This window comes from Capra hircus, chromosome 8, assembly GCF_001704415.2.
Source record: "Capra hircus breed San Clemente chromosome 8, ASM170441v1, whole genome shotgun sequence".
Lineage (NCBI taxonomy): Eukaryota > Metazoa > Chordata > Mammalia > Artiodactyla > Bovidae > Capra > Capra hircus.
In genome coordinates, this window is record NC_030815.1 from 8,014,324 (window position 1) to 8,027,400 (window position 13,077).

Consider the following 13,077-nt stretch of genomic DNA (forward strand, 5'->3'; position numbering starts at 1 on the left):
AGACTCAGAAACCTGAGGCTCGGGGATTACGTAGCACACCAGGTCGGAAAGTCAGATCTCAGCCTTGATTTGATTAGCTGCGCCACACGCCTGGTTTCCACCCCTAGAGGCCCCTCCCTGCTCACAGCCCGTCCGTACTGGAGTCACAGACCCAGGGGCCTCTCCAGCTAGATCTCAACCCCCGGGTGAAGCTGCTGTACAGCCGCTGCCCCTACCCCAGCACGGTAAGCATCCACGCAGAGGGTGCTACGGTACATTTATCCCCTGCTCTGATGGTCTCGTTTGACCAAGAGATGCCTGCAACACCACCTTCAAATTCGTAACATACATGTTCCCCGGGGCAGATGGCCAGAGCGGGTGCGAGGAGCACGGTTAAAGCAGGAATGACCTGGGCCGCAGACAAGAGAGGACCTACCAACCAGCCTGGCAGGACAGCACTGTGACGAGGCTGGTTCCTGCCCTCTCTGGACAGTTTCAGAGAGCTCCGGGGCTGTGCGGGGTCAGAGGCCCACAGCTCATAGAGCAGAGGGGCTGAAGCTGTCTTTCCAGTGTATCACAGGCACGGCGCGGAGCACCCAGCGCCCACCTGGGCGTATACACGTGGGTGTCCACACAGAAGTCCTAGCTGAGGACCCCCTCACACTGCCCAAATGCCGATGTGGGTGACTCACGGGGCCCCTAAGCTGGCACACTGGGAAGAGTGTAGCAACATAGCCCCAGCTGAGGGCTCTGGGCCCTCTCTGAGTGTGAGGATGGATTCTGGAACCTTCCACTGCCTGGCTGGCCTGGAAGCCCCCCACCCCTCCACTCCCCCCACTCCGGCTGAGACGTCTTCAGTTCCCAGGGAAGGTGGAAGGGCCAGATGCCGGCTTAGCCCCGCGGAGCAGCGCATCAAATCAGAACTATTTTTAGCCCTGCTCTCCAGAGTCTAACATCAGCTGAACAGTGGTGGCCGGCTTGGGGCACGCATCTAAGATAGCATGTCTTAGCGGGGGCCCAGGGAGATGACGGGGAAAGCACCCCCAAAGCTTCAGGGAAGGGAGGTGGCTGTACTGGGTGTCACCCGGTCATCTTCCTGGGTGTCAGGTCCTGGCGGCAAGGTGGCCTCAGCATCCCTCAGAGCATGGGTGTGAAGCGCCCCACCCGCCTCAATTCCCCACTGGCACAGGGGGGCCCGAGCGATTGCTTCTTCTCTGAGACTCTGCAAGACACCTGATTTAAAAAATCAAAACGCCTTTGCAAACGTACATGTTGGAGGCACGCTCTCTGTTTCTCATTAGCTCCCAGAAGGACAGAGAGCCAAGTTTTGAGGTGTGGGTTTATCTCTGCACACCTGGTGCACGGCACACTGCTGGACGCCTGGTGGACATTCCATGTTTGTCTCATGAATGAGTGAACCAACTGGTCAGCCTGCTAGTCAAATCCTTGCGCCCTGGGAAGTGTAGAGCGCAATCTCCCCGGTCAGGTATAAGGAAAACCCCTCTCTTCTCCAAGCTCTGTGTCAGCTTGGAGTGTCCACAGGGGGCGTCCAGGAGCTACAGCCCAGAACAGAAGCTGAAGCCCTCTTCCCTGCTCTTCTCCGGCCTCCCCATCTGCCCCCAACTCGTCCTCAAGCCTCACTCTCTGGCTTGCTAAGTCCCCAATCCTGAATGAACAAGGGACTGCCTTTCTCTCTTAACCAAGTGAGCAAGCCTGTCACTGGCCCCACCCAGCCTTGTGAGTCTCTGTGGGTCTCTGCTGGGAGCTGGAACCGCTGCTGTGCCCACCATGGAAAGGCCGCTTCACCTTCATCAGGATGAGAACTGAAGACTCTGACGATGGCCTTCCAGTGCTTGCTTTGTCTGCCTCTTGCTGGAATGGATTTACTGGTCTGCACCCGAGCACTATGGGAGGAGGTTGGCCCTGCCCAGCGAAGGCCACGTTCAGAGTGCCTCACCACCTCAGCAGGGATCCACTGGCCCAAAGTAAAGTCACGTGCACTCTGGTATGAGCTCTGAGTCATGTGACCAACATATAAGCACGAGCCTGCCCAGGGCAACGGCGCTGAGGGTCCCTGGGCCCGGGTAAGAGGACACGTCTGCGCCTTTGTCGGAAGCCTCGGGTGCAGGGTGAGGCCAGCACATCCCAGTGTCCCTTTTCTACCCCATAGTGGTGGTGTTATTGTTCAGTCGCTCAGTTGTGTCCGACTGTGACCTCACGGACTGCAGCCCGCCAGGCTTCTCTGTCCTTCACCATTTCCCAGAGTTCACTCAAACTCAGGTCCATTGAGTCTATGATGCCATCCAACCATCTCATTCTCCGTCGTCCCCTTCTCCGCCTGCCCTCAATCTTTTTCAGCATCAAGGTCTTTTCCAGTGAGTCAGCTCTTCATATCAGGTGGCCAAAGTATTGGAGCTTCAGCATCAGTGCTTCCAATGAATATTCAGGGTTAACTTCCTTTAGGATTGACTGGTTGGGTCTCCTTGCAGTCCAAGGGACTCTTGAGTCTTCTGCAACACCACAGTTTGAAAGCATCAGTTCTTCAGTGCTCAGCCTTCTGTATAGCCCAACTCTGATCTGTACATAACTACTAGAAAAACCATAGCTTCGATCATATAACTTGTTTCCAAATCTCCACATCTGAGTGGACAGCGAGTGGACACCCTCTGTGGCAGGGTGATGACCGTGGTGTTGGCAGCAGTGAGTTGGATGAAGCCATGGAGCCTGGGCAGCCCCTCAGGTGTGTGGGCAGGGGGAGCTGGCTGCTCCCACCTGGGCTGGAGGAGGGGTGGGGCGAGACGCAGCATCTGACCTGGAGCTCAGATCACCTGCCAGGGAGGCGTTTCTGAGGTCACTGCCCCCCCAGCCCCCCGTTTTCAGGCAGCAGCACCACTTCTCCGGCCCACGCCACATGGGGTTTAAGAATAATAACACACAATACAATGACGCTGGTGTCTCTTGCTGTGTGGGTACACTTTTTGACCCCTCTGACACACCTGACTTTTCCTCATCGCCTTCTTAAGGTCCCAGCAAGGTGGTCTGGACTCTCCCCTGAAGTCAGGGTGGAGAGCAGGGCTCCCCCAGCAGCACAGGGCACAGGCTGTATGAGCAGAGACAACCCTGGGCCCTGCCTCTTCCCGTGGCTCTGATCTCTTGCTCTCGTGGCCGGGAAGGTATATCACTCATGGAGCAGTTATCTGAGAGGAGTGCCGGAGGCTTCCCACGTGCCGGACACAGAGCCAGGCACGGTCCAGGCCCGAAGGAGCTCCTGTTCAACAGGGAGAGGAGAGGGCACTTAGTCAAGGGCCAAAGGCTATGGACTGCACGGCCCCCCAAAGCAGGAAGGGCTCTGGGTAAAGAGGAAGTCCTCAACACAATGGGGGAAGCGGGGAAGGTTCCAGGAGGAGGTGAAGTCTGGGCAGAATCTCAGATACTCAAGAGGCCAATTCTACAGGCCATAAGCCCCTTTCCCAATCCCGTCTGCCTTGACCCAGCGGGCGTGGGGCCAAGCTTATGGCTTCTTCATCGTGGCCCTCTCCTGAATCTTTCTGGTGAGAGATAACCCATGGGGCTGAAACTGGGAGCTTTCTGAGGTCAGGAGCCGGGTCATCCTCACCTTTCCATCCTCCCTAGCCCAGGAAAGAATGGATAGACAGATGGGTGGACTGATGGTCTGATGGATGAAGAGGGAGTGGCTGGGACCAGAGAAGGTCCACAGCAAGAGGGAGGAGCCGCTTTTGGGCAGGGGAGGGTGGGACTCCGCCCCCTCCAGCAGGTGGGCTGGGCCTGGTAGTGGGGGCGTTCCGCTTCACTTTCAGTCACCATTCCTTCTGCCTCCTGGTGGCACAGACGGTAAAGCATCTGCCTATAATGCAGGAGACCCGGGTTCGATCCCTGGGTCAGGAAGATCCCCTGGAGAACGGCATGGCTACCCACTCCAGTATTTTTGCCTGGAGAATTCCATGGACAGAGCAGCCTGGCAGGCTACACCCCACAGAGTCACAAACAGTCGGCCACGACTGAGCAACCAGCACGCCATCACTTCTAAGGCCTGCTAAGAGGATGCCCCCTGAAGCCAGTGTGGCCCAGGGCACCCTCCCAGCCAGGCCTCAGATGCCGCATCCCCCATGGGCTCCCGAGGCCCAGAGGCAGCAAGTGCTCCTCCGAGGAGCCAGTCAGAGCAGAGAGCACCCATCCCGGGCCAGCAGCCCTGGACAGGGCAGAGGGTGGCTGCAGCAGGGCCTGGGACCCCAGGCCTTTCCTGTCCTCCCCGCTGGCCAGGCCCGAGATGGCCAGAATCGCATCAACACCTGCAGCCTCTCCTGCGTCATCCACACAAGGGGAACGAGGATCTCTGTGGAGCCTCTTGTGGCTTCCTGCACAGGCGAGTGGAGAAAGTGGCGCATCCACACAACCGTCTCTGGTCTAAGAGCGCGTGACAAGAGCGAAGAGCTTAGGAGCGTCCCTGGTGGCGCAGTGGTAAAGAATCTGCCTGGCAACGCAGGAGACGCGGGTTCGATCCCTGGTCTGGGAAGTTCCCACATGCCTCGGAACAACGAAGCCTCTGCGCCTCAACTATTGAGCCTGTCCTCTTGAGCCCGGGAACCGCAACTACTGAAGCCTGCGTGACCTGGAGTCTGTGCTCTGCAAGGGAAGCCACCGCAATGCGAAGCCATGCACCGCAAATAAGCGTAGCCCTCGCTCGCCGCATCTAGAGACAAGCCTGCACGGCAACGAAGGCGCAGCACAGCCGAAAACGAAAGCGGAATAGAGAGCCGAGCCTTCCCCTCAGACACAGAAGGCTCAACTGCTAATTCATACCTCAGCACACTCGGAACAGAATCTGAGCTACCAGAGCATATGACACAGCTGGCCAGCTGCAGACCCCCTGTTCACTGACTAAACCACCCCCCTCCCAAGGTCGTCCATGAGCAATTGCTGATCATTTTCTATAAGGCAGGCAGTTTGCTGGAAGTTTCTCATGGGCCACCGTAAGTAGCCATCATGCCTGCCCCATCAAGCAGGCACTATTACTGGGCTATTCTCTACATAAGCAACCTGAGGCTGGCCCAGAGATGGAATGCTATGTGTCCAAGCTCACACAGCAAGGATGGAGGACCTGGGAGTCACACCTGGGACTGGCTGAGTCCCAGAATCTCAGCAACATGTCTCCCTGTGAAGATGCCTTCCAAATCACAAAGTAAGTAAATAAGTGTTAGTCGCTCAGTCATGCCCGACTCTTTGCAACCCCATGGACCGCGGCCCACCAGGCTCCTCTCTCCATGAGATTTTCCAGGCAAGGATACTGGAATGGGTTGCCATTTCCTTCTCCAGGGGATCTTCCCAACCCAGGGATTGAACCCGGGTCTCCTGCACTGCAGGCAGATTCTTTACCAACTGAGCTGCAAGGGAAACCCGTCAAAATCACAAAAAGCTACCCAATCGGAGCCCACCAACATCCCCAGGGACAGCTATGCCAGGCAGCTCCTTGTACCAGCTGCTCTGCAAGCCAGGAGAACACAGCATCTTAAGCCCACACCCTTAGAACTCATGTTCCAGACTGAGGTAGAGAATGACCGAAGGAGCAGATAATTATGCACCGTTATGCCCAGGGTGATAAGTGCCCGGTGTGAATAAAGCAGAGGGTAGAGACAGAGGAGCGTGCGTGGATGCGTATGTGTCCAGGTGGAGCTCAGGCCGGCGTGGAGCTAGGGGCTGAGCCATGAGGAAGGAACAGACAGTCCACAGCTCAGGGACAGAAATGGACTTGAGCAGCGGTTGTGGGGATGCTGGGGACCTGCAGGCTGGGCAGGCGTGTGGGGACAGGACGACCTGGGGCTCATCACGGAGGAACTTGGTTTCAGTGCCAAATGACAGGAATAGCGTCTTGTACATTGCACATCACGTTGTTTCTTTCTGATCTTTGTGCCTTGGTCTCTCCGCTTCCTTACATGGGGCTGTGGTGTGAGGGGTGGCAAGTGACTGCCAATGGGTTTGGGCTGCTCTAGTCCTTTCCATCACTGATAATACTCCACTGCCTAGATCCACTAAGTAAGGAAGTCTTAGTTGCTCAGGCATGTGCGACTCTTTGTGACCCCTTGGTCTATAGTCCGCCAGGCTCCTCTGTCCATAGAATTCTCCAGGCAAGAATCCTGCAGTGCTTAACAGCACTCATTATCAGAGAAATGCAAATCAAAACCACAATGAGGTACCATCTCACGCCGGTCAGAGTGGCTGCTATCCAAAAGCCTACATACAATAACTGCTGGAGAGGGTGTGGAGAAAAGGGAACCCTCTTACACTGTTGGTGGGAATGCAAACTAGTACAGCCACTATGGAGAACAGTGTGGAGATTCCTTAAAAGTCTGGAAATAGAACTGTCTTATGACCCACCAATCCCACAGCTGGGCATACACACCGAGGAAACCAGAATTGAAAGAGACACGTGTACCCCAATGTTCATCGTAGCACTGTTTACAATAGCCAGGACATGGAAGCAACCTAGATGTCCATCGGCAGACGAATGGATAAGAAAGCTGTGGTACATATAGACAATGGAATATTATTCAACTATTAAAAAGAATACATTTGAATCAGTTCTAATGAGATGGATGAAACTGGAGCCTATTATACAGAGTGAAGTAAGCCAGAAAGAAAAACACCAATACAGTATACTAACACATAGATATGGAATTTAGAAAGATGGTAACGATGACCCTGTATGCGAGACAGCAAAAGAGACGCAGATGTAAAGAACAGACTTTTGGACTCTGTGGGAGAAGGTGAGGGTGGGATGATTTGAGAGAACAGCATTGAAACGTGTATATTATCATGTGTGAAATAGACGACCTGTCCACGTTTGATTCATGAAATAGAGCGCTGAAAGCAGGTGCACTGGGGCGACCCAGAGGGATGGGTTGGTGATGGAGGCGGGGGAGTCTGGGATGGAGGACACATGTACACCCATGGCTGATTCATGACAGTGTATGGCAAACACCACCATAGTATTGTAAAGTAATTCATCTTCAATTAAAATAAACAAATTAGTTTAAAAAAAAAAAGAATACTGGAGTGGGTTGCCATTCTCTTCTCCAGGGGACCTTCCTGACCCAGGGATTGAACCTGGGTCTCCTACATTGCAGGTGAATTCTTTACACCTGAGCCACCAGTGTTTATTCAGTCATTCATTGATGTACATGTTTGGGTTGCTTTCACTTTTGGGGTTATTTTGAATTATGCTACTGTGAACACTGGTGTGCCAATTTCCGTGTGGCCTCGTGTTTTCAGTTCTGCTGGGTACAGAGCTAGGGGCAGAACTGCTGGGTCGTATAGTAACTCGAGGGTTAACTTTCTGCAGAACTGCCAGGCTGTTGTCTAGCGTGGCTGCACCATTTCCAGGCCTGCTCTAATGTCTCCACGTCGTCGCCAACATTTGTTATTATCTGTCTTTAATGTTAGCCATCCTCATGGGGGTGCACTGGTATCCTGTGATTCTCGCTTGCATTTCCCTAGTGACTAATGACGCTGAGTACCTTCTCATGTGCTTGCTTACTGGCCATTTGTATATCTTCTTTGGAAAAACGTTCCTTCAGATCTTTTGTAGTTTTATTATTAATAATCGACTCACTCATCTCTTTATCACTGATTTGTAAAAGTTCCCTATGACATCTACACACTAGTCCCTTGTCAGATATATGGTGTGCAAATATTTTCTCCCATTCCGTAGCTTATCTTTTCACCTTCTTCATGATGTCCTCTGAAGCATGAAAGGGTTTAGTTTCGATGGTGTCCAATTTGTCTATTTTTCCTTTTGTTGCTTGTGTGTTTGGTGTGATATCCAAGAAGGTTTTGCCTAACTTAAGGTCATGAAGATTTATTTCTGTGTTTTCCTCTGAGTGTATTAGAGTTTTGGCTCTTATGTTTAGGCCTGTGATCCATCAAAGTTGGTCTTTAGGTAAGATGTGAAGTGAGGCCCAAGTTTATTCCTCTGCTTGTGGAGGCCAGCTGGCCCAGCACCGCTTGCGGTAAAGACTATTCTTTCCCCATTTAACTGTCTTCGCACAGGATTTGTTTCTGGACAGTTCTGTTCCAGTGACCTACCTGTTTATCTTTATGACACACCGCTGTCTTGATTGCTGTAGCTTTGTAGAAAAAGGCTGGAAACAGGAAGGGTAATTACCCCAGTTCTGTTCTTCTTTCTTATGATTGCCTTTCTCTCTCTGCTTTCTAACATTTATTGAGTGGAAATCTATGTCAGATGCAGATCTAAGTGCACTGTGGGTATTAACTCACTTAATGTGACCTGTGAGGTAGGGTCTACCATAGTCCCATTTTACAGATGAAGAAACTGAGGCAGAAACTGCCTTTTACCCACTAAACTCCTGCACAGCAGCGCAGGCTGGTCTCTTGGGGGTTTCCAAGACTACCCTCCGAGATCACCGACTTGGTTCCCAGCTCCTCTTAGCCCCTGCAGCCGTGTTCTTCATAATCATATTGGAATACTGCCACCCTGCTTACAGGGAAGTCACTCCCATAAATGTCTGCTTAGGACTCTGTTAGGGGCTAAACTGTGTTCCCCCAAAACCCATATGGTGAGGGCCTAACCCCTCAGACTGAGTATCCTTGCAGATGAGATCTTTAAAGAGGTAATCAAGGTAAAATGAGGCTATAATCGTGGGCCCTGACCCAACATGACAGGTACCCTTATAAGAAGAGGGGATGAGGACCCCCAGGTAGCACACAGGCTGGGGGGACCACGCAAGGACACAGCAGGAGGCGGCTACCGGGCTGAACTGTGTCCCCCCACCCCGCCCCTAACCCTATACTGAGGCCCCCACCCCACAGTGACAGCATCTGGAAGTGGGACAGTTACGGAGTGGCTGAGGTTAAATAAGGTCTCTAAACTGACGGGCCTGGAGACATCTCCCTCTCCCTCTGTGCACACCCAGACCAGACAGAGGGCCATGTGAGGACATGGGGACAAGGCAGCCACTTACAAGCCAGGAAGCGAGGCTTTGGCAGAAACTAATCCCGCCTGCACCTGATCTCAGACTCCCAGCCTCTAGAAGTGTGAGAAGATACGTTTTTGTTGTTTAAGCCTCCGGTTGGTGGCACTTTGTTAGGAAGTCTTGGCAAACCAGCAGAGTCCTGGGCCTGTCCTTGGGGAAGAGGCGTCTCTGTCTGCTCTTTCAGCTGACAGCTGCTGCCTGCTGCCAGGGCCAGGCCTCGTGGTCATCAGGCCGGGAAGCAGGCGGGTAGGTGTAGTGAAAGTTGTTTAGGCATGTCCGACTCTCTGCGACCCCGTGCACTGTAGCCTGCCAGGCTCCTCTGTCCATGGGGTTCTCCAGGCAAGAATGCTGGAGTGGGCAGCCATTCCCTTCTCCAGGGAATCTGCCTGACCCAGGGATCGAACCCGGGTCTCCTGCATTGCAGGCAGATTCTTTATCATCTGAGCCACCAGGGAGGCCAGTTTGGGTGCAGACTGTGGGTCAAAGGGCTCTGAACCTGGAGGTTCAAATTCTGATTTCCTTCCTGTTGTTACACAGTCATTCCTTTGACTTCAGCCAAAGGAAGTAAAACATTCCATCTCATTTTGCAAGAATAACAGAAAGTTAGAAGTGGAATGGGCAGGAGTCCAACCAATTCCTTTACAGATGAAGGAAACTGACGCTCCAGAGAGGAGCCTGGCTGTGATGATCCACCCCAGGTCTCCTGACTCCCAGCCTGTGGTTCCCCACCGTCTGCTGCCTTCGCTCATGGGGTCTCTTCTGGGGTGCTGCGGGGGTGGGGTGAGGGGAAGGGGCAGACAGGAGAGCTGTCACAGCAGGACTCTCACAGTTTGCCTCGAGCTGGAAAGGAAATCAGCCTCACCTTCCTCAGTAGCCGGAGGCACAGACTCCCCCATTCATCATCCCCCCTCGCACTCCCCGGGGGTGGTCCTTTACCTGGCTCCATTCCCCAGTACTTTCTGCACCGCCTGCCCTGGTGGATGGTGGGGATGGACGCTGGCGGCTTGTCACGCTTCTAGCCCTGCCTTGGTCTGTCTTCTCAGCCCTAGGGGGCCAGTTCCACCCTTCCTGCAAGGTAGAGCCTGACCCCACTCAGAGGAGGCGTTCCCCAAGAAGGCAGAGAGCTCACCTGCAGGCGAGAGGGACACTGGGGCACAGCGATGCTCGGACTCCACCGGAAGAACACCTGGAGGTGCAGAGCCAGGCGGGCCCCAGGGGTGAAGGGTCTGTAGCCACGCAGGGGGCTGCCCAGAGAAAGCAGCAGACACCAAAGGGAGGGGCGGCGGTGGAGCCAACACTCACAGCAAGGTGGCTGGCTGCCCCTCTGCTCCTCCCATGACAACATCCACCTCAGTGGGGTGAGGGATTGAACTAGAATTTGGAATTAAGCTGCCTTCAGCTTCCTGGGGACAGGTAAGGCCTCTCTTACCCATTCCTATCAGAAGGGAGACTCCCTTCCCTCCAGACAGGCCCTTCCATTCAGCTGGGCATCGAATGCCTGGAAAAAGCTTCCAGCAGCAGACTTACGGTCCCCGTGTGTCCCCCACCCCACTCCCTCCCCTTGGCAGTGACAGGCTCCCCAGGACTGGGGGAGGAAGCGTTAACGTCTGGCGGGCTCCCAGGAGACAGACAGGCAGGCCCTGAGGTACCGATGCCGCAGTCAGTCACTGACAGGAAGAAGAGATGAGAGGGCTGTGGGACAGATGGAGGCTCCAACTGCCTGCCAGGAGCCACGGACTCCCGCTCCGAGGCCCCCTCTCCCTCTGTGCGGCGTGTTCTCATCCCTCCCTGATGTCCAGTCCCTCCAGCAGGGGAGGATGGAGCTCATCAACCGGGGACCTTCCCCCCAGCCCAGGGAATGTCTCCTTCCCTCCTCCGAACCAGCCAAATTGGGGACCGAGGGAATCTGCTCAGATCTGAGTTGGTTGTGTTTGGTCCAGGAACTTGAACTAAACCAACTTGAGAGCTGACATGCGTGCTAAGCCACTTCAGTCGAGCCCGACTCTTTGCGACACTATGGACTGCAGCCTGCCAGGCTCTTCTGCCCCTGGGATTCTCCAGGCAAGAACACTGGAGTGGGTCGCTGCTGCACCTTTCTCCAGGGGAGCTTCCCAACCCAGGGATGAAACCAGTGCCTCCTGCATTGGCAGGCAGTGGTCACCTGGTGTGCCGATCTCAGAATGACCCCCTAATATTATTATCCTTTTCTAAGCTGATTTTGTAACTGCTAAAAAAAGAGAAAAGCTATGATAGTTAGATTTGTAATTAAACATGGACATTTCCAAATGCACTAGGCCAAAACAAACTGGAGAAACCATAGTGATTTGTAGAATCTATTGGTCCGGGGATGTGCCGTGTGGCCTTGGGTAGGTCCCTCGCCCTTTCTGGGCCTCAGTTTCCCTCATGTGCATCAGGCTAGAAGATCTAAATGGCTCTTAGCCCTGCTTATCTAATCCCCGAATCTCAAAATAGTCTCCAAATGGACTCTGCAAGCCCTCCGTGAAGTTCAGGTCTCGGCCTGGATGATAACCAAGACAAGTCATCTGGAAAAGGAATGTTCTCTTTGTGCCATCTGTGAGGAGCGTGGGAGACAGGCCCGAACCCCGGGACTCAGGCAGCCTGCGGACTCTTTGGAGCCGGCACTAATGTAATTATGTGATTAGGACATTCACCTCGGTTTTCACTGTGCTCCATGTGGTTAAATCAAAAGTGACAATGAGCTGCCTGGTGGGTGACGCCATTCTCCCAGAAGGGCCCACGGAAAGTTATTCTAGGCAGGGGTCATCCTCAGAGCTGGATATCCACTGGCGAGATGGGCAGTTTCGGAGGCATCTGTCACCTGGGAAGGAGTGTGCCTGCTGGTGTCAGGGTGGGAGTCACAGAAGTGTGGGTGGAAAGGGTTGGGGCCACCCTCCCCCATTCTCCCATTTCCAGATGGAGAAGCAGGTTGGTCACTGGCTGACAGAGGCAGTGCCATTTCAGCTGTAATTTTCATCTTTGAACAGGCTGGCTCACTGCTTCTCTATCCCACCGGGAGGGAGGAGCTCAGCGGAGAAAGTGCCACTGAGTCGGACAGCCTCTGGAGAGGGCACGGGGGAGACCTCAGGACTGATGACTGTCCCGGGGGGCATCCGGGTCTGCGGTCAGCAGCCATGCCTGGGGGCAGTACTGCTTTGTGAAGTGGGTAACTCCTCCCGGGCAAAAGTCAGGTCTACGCTTCAAGAGGAAAACACTGAGCCTGAGAAGGGGGCCTGGCCTCCCTGGAGGCTGGAGGACAGCCTTCTCCAGGGCTCCCGCAGCCAGAATTGGGGTGCTGATGCCCTGAGTGCCCCTGCTTGCTCTGTGGCTCCTGCCTGCAGGCTCACGCAGGGATGAGCCCTCCAGGACGCCTCTCCTCTCCTCCTCCCGCTCTGCAGTGAGCTTGGCGTGGAGGCTGCAGAAATGACAGAGGAGCTGGGGCCCTCTCTGCTGCCGCCAGTTCCCTGTGGCCTCAGGGCAGGGGGGTCAGGACCAACGGTTTGACACTACGGGGAGGCTGGTTTGGCCCAATATCTCCATCAGCTGGGACTGCTCTAACCAAATAAGAGGGCGGGCGCAGGACTTAAACAGCAGACAGGTGTCACATCTCACAGTTCTAGAGGCGGAGAATATCCAGACCAAGGTGCCAGCAGTTCAGGTCTTGGTGAGGACTCCCCTCCTGGCTTGCAGATGGCCACCTTCCCGCTGTGTCCTCACACGAGTTCAGAGCTCGTAACAGAGCTCTGGCCTCCTCTTCTTTTTTTAAATGAACCATTTTTAAAAGTCTTTACTGCGTTTGTTACAACATCGCTTCTGTTTTGTGCTTTGGTTCTTTGGCCACAGGGCATGTGGGATCTTAGCTCCCAGACCAGGGATCGAACTCACGGCCCCTGCACTGGAAGGCGACGTCTTAGCCACTGGACCACCAGGAAAGTCTCCTCCTCCTCCTCTTCTCATAACGGCACAAGCCCATCACAGAGGCCCCACCCTCACGGCCTCACTTAGGTCTAGTCTATCTCCCAAATGCGGAGACTGTCACCTTAGGAGTTAAGGCTTCCACACGACTCTTGGG